Below are 11,408 nucleotides of genomic sequence, written 5' to 3' on the forward strand. Positions count from 1 at the left end.
GATTTAATGGCATCATAATCAAAATCCAAAAATTCTATTTTTGAACTCTGAAAAGTAATTCTGGACTCATTTGAAGTAATAAACAGGATAGATTAGGGCGCCTGGGTGGCTCAGTCGGTTAAGCGGCTGCCTTCGGCTCAGGTCACGATCCCAGAGTCCTGGGATCGAGTCCTGCATCAGGCTCCCTGCTCAGCGGAGAGCCTGCTTCTCCCTCTCCCTCTGCCTGCTGCTCACCCTGCTTGTGCTCTCTCTCTCTCTCTCACTATCTCTCTCTCTGTGTCAAATAAATAAAATCTTTAAAAAAATAAATAAATAAACAGGATAGATTAGGCAAAATTTTGAAAAAGGGAAATGAGGGAACACTTGTCTAACAAGATAATTAAAACTTACACAGATATAAGAATTAAAACGGACATACTACTGCTAGAATCATCATGTAGACTGAGCAAAAGAATTAAAAACACTATGAGTTATATTGTAAAGACAGCATTAAATTGGCAATAAGAATTATTCAGTAAGTTGTGCTGAGGCAATTGGTTGATTATTTGGGGGAGGGAGGGAATTATACCTCATTTTATGCCATATACCAAAATAAGATGGATTTAAGATTTAAATGTGGAAAAAATTTTATTTTACTTTGCATTTCTTTGCTTATCATCTTATCCACATTCTTGGTTGGACTTACATTAATTCATTAAAAAAATTACCTTCACAATTAGATTTATTTACATTTACCATGCAGTATGGTCAATATGAACAAAACATCTTATTTAGCCTCTAAGTAGAGTCATATTGCTTTTAATCTCTAATATCTGCTGGTGATTCTCAAACAGAAGACCCTGCTACATGGCAGAGCTCTCACCTGGGAACCAATAGGCTTTCTTTCTCTACCCATCTCCACCAATGCCTAGACCTTGAAGAGTTCAGTTCTATCCATAACCAGATTTCATATTAAAAAGTGAAAATAATATACGGTTTGCTCTTTTTTGCACCATAGTATATGAATATTACAAATGATTTCTAAAACCCTTAAGGAAGTTTCCCTTTTTAGAAAACATGCTGTATAATCATCCTCATAGGGTTTTGGCTATTATTGTTTGCACAGGTGGTAATATGCTCACACTGACACCATCTGCATTTCTTCCTACAAAAGGCTATGCTGGAAGAGAGCACAGAACAGAAGCACATTAATACCTGATGAGAATCTGCCTTGACTCTCCCAACTGCACTTCCCTTTTGTTTCTTAGTTCCTGCTTTGTATTCCCATCCCAACTTCTCTCAGGCTCTTGGTTTGCTATTGAGGTTTATCAAGTGTTCATTGTTTAACATTTCTCAGTACATTCCCTTGAGTTCTTCAAAGGAAAGTTGCTCTTCACATGTAAAAATAAACCAATAGGATATAGAACTTCTAACTTTGACAGGAACTTCTTTTGTGTTTTCAAGGTAGGTGGTATCTCAAAGCTAAATGGGTCAGTCCATCAAAGCTTGGTGCCTTTCTTCCCCCCACCCACCCCTCAACACTACAAAATATGTAAAATGACTTTTAAACATCCAATCTCATGGGAAAATAACATGTTCTCTTTTTTGGGTAGCAATTTATTAAAAGTAAGGGACTAGTTCTGGTTTGGAGATTCTCAAGGAAAAATAATGTAGCTGTCCCCAAAAGTTTTAAGGTGTCAAGCGTGCTGCTCACAATCCAGGTTAAGTTTACTTTACACTTTAAAATGGGACGGAACGTGCTTGAAATCTTTACAACCTGAGCAGTAATTTCACTCTCTGCTTCTTTCCCAATTATTGGAACTCTGAGCCTTTTTCTTTTTCCTCTCCCAGGAGGTTCAGTGCCTGAACAGTGAGGTAGTCAGAAAGGCCAAGAGCCAGCCTTCTTTCCTCTCCTACAAGGTGTGATCAGACATGAGAATCAAGTTCTCCGACCACAAATGGCTAGAAACCCAAAGAGAGCAAACTAGTGGATTCTCTAGATTCTGGGGCAGGTTGCTCTCTGATTCTTGCAGGCATGGCTATTCCTCCTATTGTAACAGAATATCCATATTCTGCTCTAGACTTCAACTAAGGTAGAAATGAACAGAGCAGACCACCAGATAATTTGGTTCTAAGCTACGTAGAACCACCTCACACAGGGAAAGGAATCCTTCATATGTTGGGCCTAGTTCATCAGATTATTATACTGAGAATCAAGCCAAAGTGCCAGCTGGTTATATGGAGGCCTTGATCTCTTCTATATATAGTCATGGGCACCTCAGTGGGAGGAGTGACACATTAAGGACAAGATTTAGGTTCTCTTGGGTCCATGGGCAAACATCATCTCAATTAACTTCCTAAATTTCACATCAACTTCAACTTCCAATGCACACAAAAGTTCCAAAAGAAACATCTAAGTCCAAGGAAAGTCTATCACATCTGGTAAAATCTTCACATTGCAAGAAAAAAATATTCTGCAAACAATTACTTGTTTTTGAAATAGTAGTGGTAGAAGTGAGATCCGTTTTTACACTGATCATAATTTATGAAAAAGTTTAATAGGTAGTATATAATCATTTTAACAACTTTGCTAAAAGAATAAGATAATGGTATTTTTTTCTATTTTTTGATACTTTCTATAATATTTGTTTTGCTGTCTTTAATCTTAATAATATCAATAATAGTAACTCACACTTATATTGTGCTGGTTAAAAATGATATAGAAAATAGAGAAAATCTGTTTTCAAACTCACAAAAAGCTCTTTTCTAAACTATTCAGAAGCCCATAGAAATTTCAAGACTCTAAAAACTTATTCTACTGTTAAAACCAGTACCTAGAATATGCCCATAGCCTTTGTGATATACATATATACATACAAACATAAATACATAACAGACAATGGAACAACAAAACATCTCCCTGCCTTTTTCTTGTCCCCATGTTCTTTCCTTCTTGAACTTCCTTTTTCTAATTTGCTTAGCCAAAATAGGAAAATAAAAGAGTTTTATATATTATTATCATCATGTTTTTGACATGTTAAATGTTGCATGCTTTCAATTTCAAAATAATTTGTTGGAGTTCCACATCTACACCTATAGAAAATCCCCCACTAACAACAGTTGATAAACTCTGGGAAAAATATAAAAAACAAATACCTGAGGATTCTTAGAAGTAAACAAAAGCAGGCAGATTGTGGAGGAGAGTAGACACTTGTGGAAACACTGGTCTGGAGGCGAGTTTCCAGGTTTATTGTAGCCTTTCCCTAAATGCTATCCATACTGTAGAATGGCCTAGTGCAGGTGACAAAAACTTTAATGGAAAGCCCTTCATTATTCTAGCCAGACAAATCAGAGAAAAGGCCCCTGGCAACAACCACCACTGAGGAGTGAGAAAAAGATCCTGAAGGAGAGAGAGTCAGAAAATGTAATCCCCTAATTCTGTATCTAAACCCCATACAAGTCTAGAATGACCCCTGAACTGTGCATATATAAGACAAACTCAAAGCAGCACAACGGCTTAAAGAGCTAAAGTGAGATTTAACTGAACTTAACTTCCAATCATAGAGAGTGAGATAGAGCTTACACTGAGTGTAACCTGGTGACTTGCCTGCCAAATGAAAAACATCAACATTCTTCAGAGGCATATAACAGAATCCAGAGTCCACACAACATAACACTAACAACATCCAGGATATAATAAGAAAAATAATTGCTCAGCATAAAAAGATCCAGGAAAATGTAACCCATTCTCAAGGGCAAACATAATGAACAAATGCCAGTCCAGAGATGACACAAAAGTTGAAACTATTAAACAAGGCCTTTAAGGCAACTATTATAACTATGTTCAGTGAAGTAAAGGGAGATACGCTAATGATGAATAAAAAGATAGAAAATCTTAGAATAGAAATAAAATTAAAGAAATAGAAATTTTATATCTGAAAAATACAATACTTTCAATAAAAATTGAACTAACAGAATGGAGAAGCCAGAGAACAGAGTCAGTGAATTGGAAGATAAATCAACAGAAATTATCCAATATTTAGAAGAGAAAGAAATGGGGCGCCTGGGTGGCTCAGATGGTTAAGCGTCTGCCTTCGGCTCAGGTCATGACCCCAGGGTCCTGGGATCGAGTCCCGCATCGGGCTCCCTGCTCAGCAGGAAGCCTGCTTCTCCCACTTGCCCTGCTTGTGTTCCTTCTCTGGCTTTGTCTCTCTCTGTCAAATAAATAAATAAAATCTTAAAAAAATAAAATAAAATAAAAATAAAATAAAATAAAAGAGAAAGAAAAAAGCCGGGGGGGGGGGAGGTGCAGGGAACACCGTCAGAGCCTTGTGAATCAGTACCACAAATTCCAACATATGGGTAAACAGTATCCTAAAAGAAGAGGGGAGAGTGGGGTGAAAAAATACTTAAATAAATAATGTCTGAAAACCTCTCAAATCTGAAGAAATACCTAAATCTATAGAATCATGAAACCCAGTACATTCCAAGCAGGATAAAACCAAAGAAAACCACATGTAAGCTACTGGAAATCAAAGACAAAGATAAAATACTGAGAGCAGACAAAGAAAAACAATATGTTATTTATGGGGAAGCAATTCGAATGACAAAAACTTCCCATTAAAAACCACTGAAACCAAAAGACAGTGAAACAAGATTTGTAATATGCTAAAAAAAAGCAAAGTACTGTCAACACAGAATTATATATCTAGCAAGCATATTCTTTAAAAAATGAAAACGATATGAAGACATATTCAGATACAAGAAAACTAAAAGAATTGCTCACCAGCAGACTAGAAAACTATAAGAAATAATAAAGAAATTTCTTCAGACTGATGGGAAATTATACAAGAGGAAAATCTGAATCTTCAGGAATGAATGAAGATTAGAAATGGTAAATATCCAGGTAAGTTTAAAAGACCATTTTTTAGTCTTTTTTTTTTTTTTTCAGTTGTATGAAAATCACATTGTCTTGTGGGGTGTTTGTATACTTAGATGCAACACATATCACAAGAACCAAAAAGACCGGGATGGGGTCAATAAGGTAACTATGGTTGTAAGGGTTCTGCATTTTATGTGAACTAGTTCGATATTAACTCCAGACTGTGAAATGTTAAGCATGTATATTATAATTCCTAGAGAAACAGTTTTTTAAAGCAATACAAAGAGGTGTAACCAAAAAATCAATAGTAAAATGGAATACAAAAAATATTAAATCTTAGAAAATATTTTAGACTAAATCATAATGAAAATACAACATATCAAAATGTGTGGGATGCAGCTAAATGCTTACAGCTTAAGTACAGCTTACATTTAAGTACAGCTTAAATGCTTAAATCAAAAAGAAGGTCTAAAATCAATAACCTAAGGTTCTACCTTAAGAATCTAGAAAAAGAGGAGTAAAGTATACCCAAGGTAAACAGAAGGATATAAGGACATAAATCAATCAAACAAAAAACAGAAATATAACTGAGAAAATTAAAAGCCAAGAGCTGGTTCTTTAATAACATCAACAAAATTCTTAAAACCTCTACCTAGACTGTTTAAGAATAAACAAGAGAGAATAAAATCACCAATATCAGGAATAAAAAACGCTTTTCACTACAGATCCTAAAGATATTAAAGGGTAATAAGAAAATATAACAAACAACTTTATAGCAACAAATCCAACAATTTAGATAAAATGGTCAAATCCCTGAAATTCTTAATTTACCAAAATTAACATAAGAAGCAGAAAATCCTAATAGTCCTATATTAAGTAAGATTATTCATTACCAAAAATCTTACCACAAAGACACTTCCAGGCACAGATGGTTCTCTCAAGCAGCCAAGAAAGAAATAACACCAAACTTACACAAATATTTTCAGAAAATATGGTAACATTTTCTGAGACTTACATAACCATAATACCAAACCTCACAAAGGTATTTTTTAAAAGGGAAATTATGTTACCAATATCCCTCAAGAATATAGATCCAGAAATCTTTAATAAAATATTAGTATATCAAATCCAAAAGTATATTTTTTAAAAGTATAATATATCCTGATCATATAGAGTTTATCCCAGGGTTGAAAAATTGATTTAACATTTGGAAAATCAACATAGTTCACAGTATGAACAGAAAATAGAAGAAAACATATGATCGTTTCAATGGATAGTGGAAAATCATTTGACGAAATCCAACACCCATTCATGATAATAATAAAGAAATAACTGTGCAAATATGCTTCATATGGAACATCAATCTGATTAAGAGAATTTACAAAAAAACTTACAGCTAACATTGTATTTTTGCTTTCCTGCTAAAATTGAAAACTAGGCAAAAGTGCCTCAACTCTTTTTTTTTAACACTGTTCATTGTAACATTGTTTATGAAAGCAAGTAGGTGGACACCTTTATATCCATTAACAAAATATTAAAAAGTGCCTCAACTCTTATCACATCTATTCAACATTGTTCTGGAGGTCCTAGCCATTGCAATATGGCGAGGAAAGGAAATAAAAGGGTTAGATTGGAAAAGAAAAAGTAAAACTGTTCCTATTTGCAGTGACATGATTTTTAGGTCAAAAATTCCAAGAAGGGGCGCCTGGGTGGCTCAGTCGTTAAGCGTCTGACTTCGGCTCAGGTCATGATCCCAGGGTCCTGGGATCAAGCCCCGCATCGGGCTCCCTGCTCGGCGGGAAGCCTGCTTCTCCCTCTCCCACTCCCCCTGCTTGTGTTCCCTCTCTCGCTGTGTCTCTCTGTCAAATAAATAAATAAAATCTTAAAAAAAAACAAAAAAACCCCAAAAATTCCAAGAAATCTACAAACAATCCCTAGATGCCTACAAGTGACTTATCAAGGCTATATGATACAAGTTAACATACAAAATCAACCGTATTTTAATATGCTAGTATCAAACAATTGGAAAATAATGCCCAAAAAGACATAAAATACTTGAGAATGAATCCAACAAAAGATGTCCAAAATCTCTACACTGAAAATTACAAAACATTGCTAAGAGAAATTAAAGACCTACATAAAATTCCAAACCATGTTTGTTAACTAGAAGACTCAACACTGTTAAGATGGCAATTCTCCCCAAATAGATTTATAGATTCCATGCAATCCCAATCAAAATTCCAGCAGGCTTTTTTTTTTTTTACAGAAATTACAAGCTGATTCTAAAATGTATACACAAATTCAAATAACTTAAAATCATTAAAATGATTTTTTTAAAAACTTGAGAACTTACATGATCCAATTTCAAAACTTACTATAAAGCTACAGTACAGTAATCAAGGCAAAGGTCCTGGCAAATCATTATGCTGAGTAAAGGAAGCCGGATACAAAACAGTATATATTGTATGCTTCCATTTTGTATAAAATTCTAGAATATGCAACTGATTCTGTGGTGTCACATAGCAAATCAGTAGTTGGTTGGGGGCAGTAGGAGCAGGTGAAAACAGGGGTGGATACCAAAGGGAGCAGAGGAATGAAAAGGTTCAGTTATCAGGATTTCAGATAAAAACTTGGGGGGAAAAAGGTTCAGTTATCTCGATTGCAGTAATTGTTTCAAAGGTGTACACATCTGTCAAAACTTACCAAATTGTACACCTGTACATTATATTGTAATACATTATACTAACTACTAATCTGTACGTTCTCTGCAGTTTATGGAATATAAATTATACCTTTATAAAGCTGTAAACAGGAAAAAAACAACTTGTTGAAATTTTATATTTGAATGTTGAATAATAAAAAGAACTATTGAACTCCTTTAAACTCTTGCAGTGGTAGTTCACAATAGTTTCACTGTGGATCTGTGGTCTTGGATGCTACAGAATCCTTGCCTTAAGCCTACAGTGTCCCACTGCCCACCAAAGAGTTTTTGGGCCACACTCAGAAAACAACTTCCTATTTCAAAATTAGACACACAGACCTCAGTGGGGGACATCACCTAATGGTGTGTAAGGCTTACCCAAAACAACCAGCCCTTGTCAAGGGATACCAGGAAAGGTCAGGCAGTTGGAAATTAAATTCCCTCCACTGTGACCTTTCTCCCTCGCCACATTCCCTCTGATTCCTTCCTGTCTTTCGCCTTCCTAACTCCTTTTTCTTTCCCCACAGATGGTCGTCACAATCTACCTATCTTTCCGTTCCGCCAGGTTTTCACTCTTCCCGAGGGCATCCCAGCCCCTACTCCAGCCCCAATCCCTCCTCCAACTCCAGCCCTATTTTCTACGCTGATTTTCTCAGAGATTAGTGTGGATTAAAGAGGCAGAACAGGAGGCGACGAGTGCGCCGCCCAAATATCGCAGCCTCTTCTTCCCACAGTCTCCCAGACGAAGTCACCAGCGCCCCAGTCCGCCTCTCACCCGCCTGTAGGGACGCCTCTGCTCCCATTCAGATGGCGAGAAGGTTGACAAAGCCGCGTCGCAGCGGTGTATCCAACCGGCCTTCTTGGGGCCGAGCGGCCGGGTGGGCTCGGACAGGCTCTACTGGAGGAAGAACGCGCTCCGTTGCTCGGCAACAAGCAGCGCGTCCCCCTCCCTCTTGCCCAGGCTCTGGCTCTTGTGGATCCCTCCGCGCTGTGGGTCCCAGCCCGCGCGTTTCTGCTTCGCGGAACTAGCTCCAAGAGCGCCCTTGGACCAGAAGCCAAAACCCAAGCTGAGCTGCCTCTGCTTTCTGCGCTGTGAACTTGCAGGTCCCAAAGAGCCTCCTGGCCTGGAGTCTCCTAGATCGGCCGTTTTTGCCCCCATTAAACCAACTGCTTACTTGGCACTCGTTTTTTATACATTTAAACAAATAATGCTGGAGGCATGAGATTCAGACTTCTGGAGAGTTCCTATTAAAATCCTTGATTCAGCATGTTCAGAGTTTTCTGATGTCCAAGATGAGAAAGGTTATAAGAAGCAATAATTGGCATTATCTATTCAAGTTGAATACACACATACTCTAGGACCCAGCAATTCCACTCCCGATAGAAATGCATGTAAACATGTATCAAGAAACATGTACACCAATATTCATAGCAGTTTCACTCATAATAGCTAAAAACTGGTAAATATCCAAACGTCCATCAAGCGTAGGGTGCATAAATTAATTGTGGTATATTCATAAAATACAATAAAGGATGTGAACAACCTTCATCTGTAGGAAACAACGTAGATGAATTTCTATGAGCTAATATGTCAAACATAAGGAGTACGCACTGTACGATTCCATTCATGGGTTTATTTTTAATTTTTTTATTTAAATTCAATTTAGTTAACATAGTTAACATAACTAACATAGAATTTAGTGATTCATCAGTTGCATATAACACCCAGGGCTCATTATATCAACTGGCCTCCTTAATGCCCATCACCCAGTTACCCCACACCCCACCCATATCCCCTCCAACAACCCTCAGTTTGTTTCCTGTGGTTAAGTGTCTCTTATAGTTTTCCTCCCTCTCTGTTTTTATCTTATTTTATTTTTCCTTCCCTCTCCCTATGTTCACCTGTTTTGTTCCTTAAATTCCACATATGAATGAAATCATCATATAAGGTTTAAAAACCAGGACAGCAAAAACTATAGTGCTTATGGATGCATGCTCAGCGGCTGTATTACAAAAAAAAAAAAAAGTAATAACCATAAGAGTCAAAATAGTAGTCATGTTGGGAGTGGAGAAGGTGATGGTGAGTGGGTAGACACTGCAAGGAGGAGTCCTGGGGTACTAGCACTGTTCTGCATTTTAACCTTGGTGATGGTTGTTTGAGTTTTCTCTTTGTCGTTAACCACTATTTTCTATTTTATTTCCCTGTGTTACATTTCACTATTATTAAAAAAAAAAAAAAAAAAACAAGAAGAAAAACATGCCATCATGTAAATGAAAGTGCTTTGCTCAGTGCCTGGCACTTAATGGCCCTCAAGTGTTTATTTTATATTGCTCTACTTTCTATCAATCTCTCCCTTTCCAAATACTCAGGCCACTAATAAATGAGATCAGGTAAGTGGCAGATCAAATCTTCTGGAAGTCCTCTCTGAGACTGATGCTTCCCAGGAATTCAAGATAAAAGAATGCTCTGCTGCACAATTCCCTGGTGCTGGGCCTTGAAGCAGCCCAACTGTGGAGATGGATGCACCCAGGCCTTCTCAGGCCTCCCTGAGGCAAGCTCCCAGTCTATAGACACAAAGCCAGGTAGGGATACCCAGTTTTGCCAACTGTGCCAGTTGCTTTGCTCCCTGGGATTCTGCAACCTCCTCTGTAAAATGGAGATAATAATCTTACCCCAAAGGTTTGTTGCTTTACTCCCCAACATAATGAGTTTAAAATGGTTGCTGAGTGTCCACAAGACGAGAAACATTCTACAGAGAAAGATCTGCTGCCCCTGAGGTTTCACTGCACCCACATCACATACCACTGCCTTGTGGGTACTCCTGGAGGGCAGCTTCACCCTAAGTGTGGAAGTAACTCCTTCAGACAATAAGTACATTACTTTCCTTTGCTAATTAAAATAATAAGCAAATAACCAAAGTGCTTAGTGTGAATTGTTCTTGGTATCATCCTAGATGCTGCATAAAAAGAACATATAGGCCATATTTCTAAAATAAAAAAAATTTTAAATTAATGTAGCCCTGAATCATGTCTATCATATGGTCAGGAAGCAATTTCAATGGTAAATAAACATTGTTCATTAATACTTTTATAATACAAAATGGTAACAAAGTATTCAGATATCCATACCATAGGATAATACAATCCATGAACTAGATACTATTAGCTTCATTTTATAGGTAAGTTACTGATGTTCAAAGAGATCAAAGATTTACTTTTGGTCCCTAGCTAGTAATCAATTCTGTGCTAGGAACTCTACTCTAGGTCTAAAAGAAGGATAGAAAGAGAGAGAGAAACAGAGAGAGAGGAAAGAGGAAGGAAGGAAGGAAGGAAGGAAGGAAGGAAGGAAGGAAGGAAGGAAGGAAGGAAGGAAGGAAGGAAGGGAGGGAGGGAAGGAAGGAAGGGAGGGAAGGAGGGAAGGAGGGAGGGAGGGAAGGAGGGAGGGAGGGAAGGAGAGAGAGAAAGCAGGGAAGGGGAGGGGAGAGAGAGGGAATGAGAGAAAGGAAAAAGGAAGAGCAGAAGGAATATTTCTTAGTGATCTAAAGGCATTTCAAATTCATTGTTGATACTGTAATAGCTCCGTATGAAAATGTTAATACTTTGGGTGCTATCTTATAGAAAAAGGCATTATACTCAAGAACAGCATAAAATTACTCAATCATTGAAACACTATGATTTCATCTAGTTTTGTCACTCTTAGACCACCACCTACCAGTCCTCTTGTCCTCTAGTTTTAGAGCCTCCTATTGGATTCACTGCATAGCAAGTAAAGGAAGACCCCAAAATTCAGCTTGCACACCTTCAAAGTATCCTCATAGAACGAATTCCAAACAAAGTTCTCCAAAG

This window comes from Neomonachus schauinslandi, chromosome 9 (assembly GCF_002201575.2).
Source record: "Neomonachus schauinslandi chromosome 9, ASM220157v2, whole genome shotgun sequence".
NCBI lineage: Eukaryota > Metazoa > Chordata > Mammalia > Carnivora > Phocidae > Neomonachus > Neomonachus schauinslandi.